Source organism: Sylvia atricapilla, chromosome 5 (assembly GCF_009819655.1).
Source record: "Sylvia atricapilla isolate bSylAtr1 chromosome 5, bSylAtr1.pri, whole genome shotgun sequence".
Lineage (NCBI taxonomy): Eukaryota > Metazoa > Chordata > Aves > Passeriformes > Sylviidae > Sylvia > Sylvia atricapilla.
Window position 1 is genome coordinate 34,573,924 of NC_089144.1, and position 9,107 is coordinate 34,583,030.

The window sequence follows — 9,107 nt, forward strand, 5'->3', positions numbered from 1 at the left end:
AATTAATACTTCAGGCTGGTGGATGGGGGTGTTGAGTTGGGGGTTTTTTGGTTTCATAGTTGTTTCGCCTTCTTCCCCTTTCCTCCCCATGCCCCATTAAGGTCTGAAATCCCATGTATTTCTAGATTTCTGTTTAGCTTTAGAGGTTAAATTTATTAGGGAGCAGCTTGGGGTCTAGAAGTTAATCAGTTTGATGTTCTTGTGGGATTTCTTTCCCCCTATGTGGGACAAAGTACGATAAAGCTCCTTATTCCATTTGTATATGGTATTTTGTTAATTCTTGTGTTGGCAGTGGGTTCTGGGATGATGCCTATGCCTGTGCTTAAATCTTCTAAATACACTAATTTCACAGAAGTCTCTTGAAAGTAGTAGACAGTATACCTTTGATGGAATGGAGCATTTAAGTTATAAAAATTCCCATCTATTTGTACCATGTAATGTGATTTTTACATGATTTCAGAAATAACACTTTAGAGTATATTCAGCTAATAGACTTCAGCCTCAGCCTCTTGTACACAGTATTTTGTAATAGAAAATATTTTAAACTGTGCATATTATTATCACATTATGAAACAGACATTCCTTTGACCTTCACATGTAAGAAAATGAGGAATGTGTGTGCTTTTATAAATATAAGTGATTGCAAATTCATATTCCTTACTACTGCAGTTGTCCTTTTTTAAAATAGGAAAGAAAGGGGAATAAAAAAAAGCCAAGTGTTTTAAAGGTGAAATACATTCCTATTTGGTAAACTGTAACATTTTTATGACGATTACCAGCACTGCTGACTTTCTAAACAAAAGGCTGTATTGTCTTCCTGTACGATTCCATTTCCTGGTTCCCGCTTTGCACAAGGATATATGAGTAAAATACTCAAGAAATGGTTTGAAATACAGGAGGGGGGTTGTCCAAGTTGGAATGCAGAATTGCAGTGAAAAATATAAGGAAATGGTTGCCTGTCAGAATGCCTGACTCCAAAGGATTTTATATATATAGTAAACAGTTCCCTGATGCTGGCAGGCCAAAGAGTCTGTTGAATACTGGACTTTTTGGAGACCTACATTTCTCCACAAGGTAAGATGGTATCCTAGCAAATGTAGATTTCAATACATTTTCAGCAGAGGTACTTAAATTATCTGTAAGTTTATGGATAATTCCATTTTTTTAGATGTTATATCTGAAATATTGCACAACTTTTAGCTTTCATAGGTTTCTTTTTTTCAGCCTTTTAGGAGACTGTTAAGCAATTTGCTGTCCAACTTTTGTGTTGGTCTTAAACTGCAATAGTAGTTTATCTTGTATTGAAGAAATAAAGACCATTTTTATATTAAAAAATACTTCTGTCTGTCTTCATTTCAGCTTGTCTAATTTCTTTGCAATTCTCATTATTGCCAGACTTTTCAAATTTTCAGACATTAAAACTTGGAGGGTGGACATTCTAAGATAGTTAGAGCTAGATTCTCTGCTGTAATTACTTCTGAATCTAGAAATAGTTTATACTAATTCTTGTCCTTATCTGGACTTTTTGCAGAGTTTACAACCAGTGAGAAGTGCAGACTTTTTTTTCTAAGCTAACCTTATTTTTCTGTAAAATACAGTGACCCACATCCACTCTTTTAACTAAAGGGAATAAAATAATCATGTGCATAAAGCAGTTTCAGTCTCTTAAAATTACATTTTTGGACTCAGTGCAGTAGTGTTTGGGATTGTGGGCTTTATTTATAGGAGGCATTAAACCACTGATGGTAGAACTTTTTAATCTGGATTATTGCTTTGACTAAATCTGGTAGATGTTAATCATTGCAAAACATGTGAGTGTTATATGCAGTGGCTGTTTAACAGCTGTATGGCAGGCTCAACTGCTGTCAGCTCATTTCACGAAAAACATTGGTTTGTTACCAGTGACAGTATCCATCCTCTGAGGATTTATAACTACTTTTGATACTGGGGTTACATGGGCAAACGTTTTTACTGCTAAAGCAGAACATTGTGTTACATGAAAGAGATCTCTGTGTTGGATACACAAAGTCCACTTGCCTTGCCGTACTGTGCCGTTCTAGTGGTGAACTTCCATAATTCATTCAATTGTCAAAGTTCAATCACTCTGCCACAAAATGAGCTATATCCATTGTACCAGCTTAGATTACTGGTATCATTTTCTGTGCTGTTGGCTTCACCTTGGCCTTTGAGTCTCTGCATTTGACAGTGGTAAGATGATGTGAGAACACTGGTGTTCATTTGGGAAAAAATCATAGTTTCAAAAGTAAGTCTAAAATTTAATCTGATTGGCGTGGAAGAACAAAAGATTCATGACTGTATTTAAACCCAATGGCTAACTATACAGGTCTCTACAGAGGAAACAAAACGTTCATTAGAAAATTAACCTGAATTTCTTTGGGTAGTGCTCCAAACCTGCAATAATGGAAATAACATTCACTTACACTAAAGGGCTCAGACATCATTTGTCCAAATAACAAGCAGTAATAGGATAGGAAAGCCACCGAGTTTACTGTACTGTGTCAGAATTCACCATAACAACCTGAGTTTTTAACGTGATTGTGTGTTATAGCCTGGTTTCATTGACCACATGAAAATTCAAACGGATGGAAATGCTGTTGGGTTGTGGCTGGTGGGGTTCAGGGGACTCCAGATTGCCTTCTGGGTTAAGAGCAGAGGGGAAAATCATTTCGAACTCTTGGTTTTGAAAGTATCTTCTTGCAATCTTCCTCCAGGCTAGGGTGTTCAGCATTTCCAATTGCTGAAATGTGAGACAAGTGTAAAGCATCCTGTCCCACAAAACGTGGGATGTGTACTCTAAAATAAACACAGTGAGGATTCAGTAGTACATGGATGAGTTAATTGTGGAGGTATTCAAGCATAGGTCACCAAACCAGGATGCAAGACCATCAAAGTACGCTTTGAAATGGTATTGGAGAATGGGGAAGGTAGTATCACAACTATGGGGTTTCTTTTCTTCCATGAGAGTTCCCTAGGGAAAATAGTATCCTTTGAGTTACAGACACGGAAATAATTTGATAACGCTCACTAGGAAAATGTTCTTGCTCAATTCTGTTTTTAAGAACCTTGCCTCCAACCTCTTTCAGAGTCTTTTTAATTAATAACTGCTGCAGATTGAAAGACCCAGAGGCCTAGGTGAGCTGGAGGGAGAGATCCTGGTGGAATCCAGGCTTCAGATTATTGTCCTTGCTTGTTTCTCTCTGACTAGAGAGTCTGCAGGTGACTAGCAATGTGGAAGCTGATGCAGAAGCTTCCTCTCTGCCACCTCAGCAAAGAGAGCTAATCCTTCCCATCTATCGTGTACTCTGAGAGTTGGAAACTATAAAAATGCCAAAACTCAAAAATCACTCACACCAGGATAAACCTGTTCCTGAATATGTCAGTACTTGGTTCAGTAGCTTCACTGTGTGGCCCTTATTATTGGCTGTTAGTTTTTTGGGAGGAGAGGAAGGTGGAAGGCATTTGTGAGGTTTGGCAGGGGAGCTGAAAATAGTCAGTTCTGTGAGCCTTCTGCTCTTACACTAACTGCAATTGAAGTGAGATTACTGAACTGAAGGAACTTTTTCTGTGAGGAAGCTGTGGAGTTCCTGTGCACAACTGCTCTGGGTTTGGCATGCCAGGCAATGGGACGGCTGAGTTCACCAGATATTTTTACAGAAGTCTTCCCTTTTGTTGCTGCACCTTTTCAGCACCACCCTCACTGAAAGCACTATTGAAGTTTCTTCTCTTGCAAAGCTCCATTTTGCTTTATTTTTGGTCAATACAGGAGTTACTGATCAGAAAGAGGCTTTACTTTTAAAAGTTGTCTCTGTAGAAGTGAGACATCTTTAGCATCTTCAGGGAAGCAGGCACTGTGTAAGGAGTTGGAAGTGTCTTTTTTAACCCTTGTTTGGGCTGGAAAGACATGCTCAGGTTTGGAGTATTAGTGCTGTTCTCTGCCTTTAAATTTTCCCCCAGTTCATCATTCAGAGACAGTTTTATAATACTGCAGCTTGTCCAGGAAAAACTGTAAGCTGCAAAAGTGAGGAGCAGCAGAAAGCAAATCAAACACCCAAATAAGCCGAGCAAAGTCTATGAAGCTAGAAAAGGTAAGTTTGTCCAGTGCAGACTAAAGGAAGACAGAGGTATGTGTGTAGTTCATGATCACAAAGCTGCCTTTTTTACAAACATTAATTCAGGAAGTTCAGGTGCAGGCACCTGAGTACCCTGAAATTCTAGACTACAACAAATGGTGACACGCAAGGTGAGGAAAACTGGTTTAATTATTTTGGGGCCAGGACCTCTGTTTTGCATTGGTATTTAGCTGAGTCCCCTGGAAGGCCTGCAGTATCATGCACCTAGATAGAAAGTAGTCAATTGAGAAAGAAGTTTTACCCATTAGCATTTTTCTAAAGATAACCTCCTGGTCCGCAGAGCATATTTGTTAAAGGAATGTAGTCTGCACACTGAACAGCTCAACAATGGGTTTAGTGTATCCGAAAATTCTTAAAGCATGATGCTGCTTTCTGCATGTATCTTTACTAACAACAGGGATTACTCCAGACATAGTGAAGAATTTATGATTTTATGCTCATTCATGTTCTGTGAATATAGGTAAGGCTGAAGCTGCTCAGGAGACTTTATTATGCAATAAGTGGACAGATGAACTGCAACTGCGTAAGGAGAAAACCTTACCTGTCACATTGAATTTTTAGCTATTTTACCTCTTGAAAGATACAAGTGATGGCTTCTGTAAAATACAAGTAAATGGCTGGGAATGGGGAAGTGATAAGCATGCTCTGAGTCCAGGAAGAGTAACTTGGTGGGAGATGTACAAAAGAGACAACAGAGAGACCAAAGTGAGAATGAGATGGGAATATATTTCCTTTCTTAGCCGGGAGAAGAGAGGAGGGGTTTGTGAAAGGTGCAGAAGTGGTGCGGTGAGTGACAGCTGTGGAATGCAGCACATTGGTCAAGGGTCTTGAAAGCTCGAGAGATGGGGTGCTGTCCTTGGGATGAGGGAGAGAGAAGGGCTGGTGCAGTTAAGCTCTTCTGCTGGACAGATTCTTAAAGACTAAGTTTGAGCGTGAAGTGAGTCAGAAGTGACATAGTGTAACATAATGGGTAATGTAGAAGACAGATGCGGATCAGCTCACGCTTGTAATGCTAAATCATAAAGTATATGGTGTTCAAGGAACTGATCAAAAATTTGATAGCTTTTTTCTCCATTCTTTCTGTTCCTGGAGAGACAGTGTGAAAAACAAATGCAGCCCAGTAGAAACAGAGCTCTTTGTTGCAGAAAGAAGGTTGCTATTCCTTTAAATTAATTCAATCTGAACCTGTTTATACATCTCTTCCGAACAACTTGCAAAACTTTTTTAGGACATTGCTTCCCATCAGACTGCCAGAAGTTTTGTAAATCCTGTGCCCTTGGTGTAAGTGGGAAGTAAAATTCATTTCTTCTCAAACAAAGCTTCTCAGCTTTACAGAAAGGACCCAGTGTAAACAGGTGGTTTTAAAAATTATATATTGCTGAACATTTTTTTCAAAACTACTTGAATCTACTTAGCGCTGACAGTCATGAAGTAGATTTTTCTCTTATATCCTGCATCTTAGTGATGAAGACAGGCCCCTAGGTGTCCTATAGGGGTATGTTCAAAATGGTGTAGATGTGATCAAGAAGCATAAAAGGGCTCTTTCTGCCATCTAGTGGCGTAAAAAAAACTCTCCTGTCCACTTTATTAATAATCTCATTGTGTGTGCATTGTCAGCAGAACTAGGTGTAATAATCCTCAACTGTCCTAAATTTAAGATGATGTCCTAAATTTACTCCCCTTTTGCACATAGTAAACAAGCTATATTTTCCTTGACACCTCATGAAAAGGTACCTGTTTATTGTCTGAATACCTTTTGAGTGCACTGCTTTTAAATTTCTATTTGTGTTTCCCTATATGATACACTGGTACTGAAATACTTTAAGGCTTATAAATCTATCTTTGATGCTAAAGACACTGGGAAAAGATACTGTCTACACAGGTAGATAAAATGTTGCATGTACTGGAATGCATCTCTAAAGCCCCTGTGAAGATGGGTGAGTTCTCTTGTGGAACAGGCAGCATTTGCCTCTGAAGGAGCAGTGAGCTCTGTGGAGTTACTGCATTTCAGAAGTTACTCTTATACTTAAAACTGATTTCTTAGGCTCACTGGTGTCCCATTTCCCTGTTAGCCATTTTTTTCTTTTGACAGGCAGCTACCCTTGCCACCTTTTACAATCTGCAGACTGTGCTTCTCCTAAAAATATATGGCTCTGCTTGAATGTGTTACAGCTCCACACTGGTGGGAGGGGATAGAAACAGAGACCATTCATGCCAAACAGAATCCTTATTCATGGTTCAAGTTGTAAGGAACTTGAGCTGACACATCAAAAAGTTAATTGGAGCCTATATGTAATTAAAACTGCAGTTCTCACTTTCCTGAAAGTGATTCAGCCTGGAATATTTGCAAGATGAATGTTCATAGCCCCTACTTTCTCAAAGACCTGTAGTGTAAGGGTATTGAAAATGCTGACTAGTGTAGAATGGCTAACAGAACCCTCCAGAAGAAAATGTTGAAAATAATGTCTAAATTGTTTGGTGGGTTCTTTTTTTTTAATATATAAAGTACTTTAAATAAAAAGAGTCAGAGAAGGCCAGTGTTTTATTAGCAGCTCTAAAATGCTGTATTTTGAGCTTCTCTAAGTTAAGTGTAATTTCTCCATATGATTAAAGCTATCTGCTGGCTGGCTTCTATCATAGCAGGAGTCCAGGAAAAATTTCTTGATGTTAATTTCACAGTGGTAACAGTATAATACTTCAGTAACAATAACTTACTTTGTCATGTAGGATTCCTACTGTGCCCTCTTAATTCCAAGTTATCTCCCCTGCCTGTTCCATTCAGTTAAGTAATATATCATATTTTAAAATTAGTTTTGTGCCTTTTTACTTAAAAAGAATTTAGAAATAAAACTTAAACCTCTACATTATCTCTTTTTTCTTTTGTTTTGAGTTATAATTACAGAAATAGCTAGTTCAGATTTTTAACCATGAGGTGCTTGGATATATTACTGAAGAAAAGATGGTTTCTAAAAATGCAACTCTTTATTTAGGGGAAATAGTAGCAACTTACCAAAACCACATTACATCAAATTAAATTAGTAGTCAGTTAAAACAGTCAAGAGTTAGTGAGAGAGATGGTGGTATACCATTCCTTACTGGAGACAGGTTTGTGCTATCTCCAGCTGCACTTGATCTTGGAGCAGGTGACATCTTCCTCTAGTCAGTCTGTCCTTTCCAGGATTGGAAGAAGTTTGAGGAAAGTCTTACCTGACACTTCTGCAAGGTCAGCTCCTGTGAGATTGTATGTAATCCCCTTAAAAAGGATAAAAAATGTAACCATGTCTTTTGAACTTAAAAAAAAAAGGAAAATTAAACCCCACAATTTTGGAATTAAATCTTGGAATAACCTAACCTGGGTAAAAATGCTGACGGTAATTTTGCTGAGAATCTGGAGCTGGAAGTTGTTCTTTATTTGTTGTGTGTGCCAGTATCCAGTGCTGCATGTGCCCTCTGAGGAGAGCTGGCAGGTGAAGGGCTCAGCTCTGAGGAGCAGCCAGCTCCCTGTACGTGGCTCTTTCCTTTGCAGCAGTGGCGTTTATGAAAGTCCTGCACCTAAACTGCACACTTGGGCAGAGGCTGGGCTTCACAGTTACACCATGGTGGCAGATCACATGCAGCAGCTCCCAAAAACAGGTTGGTAGAAGCAGATTTCAGCACTTAGGTTCTTCAGGGTGTTCCCAGCCCTTTGCTACAAACAGGAACCTGCCTAATGTGGTCTAGTTCAAACAATCCCATCCATTTCCAGTCCCTCCCATGTCCTCTTGTTATGCAGACTCTTCTTACTCAACATGTTCAAACAAAGGTTTTCCTCCATCCACCCACAATCTGCCTCTGAAATTCAGTGACAGCCTTGAAGCCTTCTCCATTTGAGATGATTTCCTTTATTTCAGTTGGCACAGAGCACATATCCAGTGCCAGTTTCTCCAGTTCTGCCACCTCTTTTCTTAAATGTGTTTCCATCTTGGTAATAACATTCGAGCCCATCAGTATTCAGATAATAAATCCATTAACCATTCTTTTGGTGAACAAATCTTTGTATCAGGTTTTTAAAAGGAATTTATTTCTTTTTCAGTCAAACTATCTCTATGATTGGCCATACTTATAGGTAAAACAGGTTGGGAATTGTGTGGGTGTGTTTTAGCCTTCCATATTTCATTGCAAGGCCACACAAGAAAGCAAAATAACAAGAAAGACTGGAAAATGCTGCCTGATATGAAGCTCAGTCTTGTCCTGCGGCAGACAACTGCATCATTTAACTTCTTCCATGATTTATCTTAGAACCTCATAGGGTCTGTCTGGGGTGTTTGCTCCCGCATTTCTTACAGGACGTCTATCCTGCTCCTCCCTTGCTCCAGGGTTTTCCAAAGGAGATTGCTGCCTGAGTTTCTGCTTGGCTAGATTATATGAATCTCATTTTTGTGCTGATACTGCCTGCCCTCTTGTTGTTTCCCTTCCCATCTTACTGCCTAAGGCATTTGCAACAGCTAGTTAATACTTTCTCTACCTTTACTTTGGCAAATTTATTTAAGGGTGCTCTGGCCTTCTTTCGGTCACATGGTGTTTACATCAATTTGTCCCTTTCTTACACATACATCTTTCAGTTTTGTTTTTTTTTCTATAACAAGAGATAATACGCTAGATATTATGAATCATTTTTTCACTATGAGAGTGGTGAGGTACTGGAAGAGGTTGCCCAGAGAAGTTCTGGATGCCCTGCCCCTGGAAGTATTCAAGTCCAAGTTGCATGGGAGTCTGGAGCAGCCTGGTCTGGTGGAAGGTGTCCCTGCCCACAGCGAGGGTGAGAACTAGGTGGTCTTTAAGGTTCCTCCCAGTCCAACCCATTTTATTACACAATCTTTTAACATAAAGGTGCACTCTTTTCCAGATGTGGTCTTAACAGTGTTTGTATGATAGCTTCTGATGAAGTTTTTCATGCTCCTAAATCCTGTTCTCTTT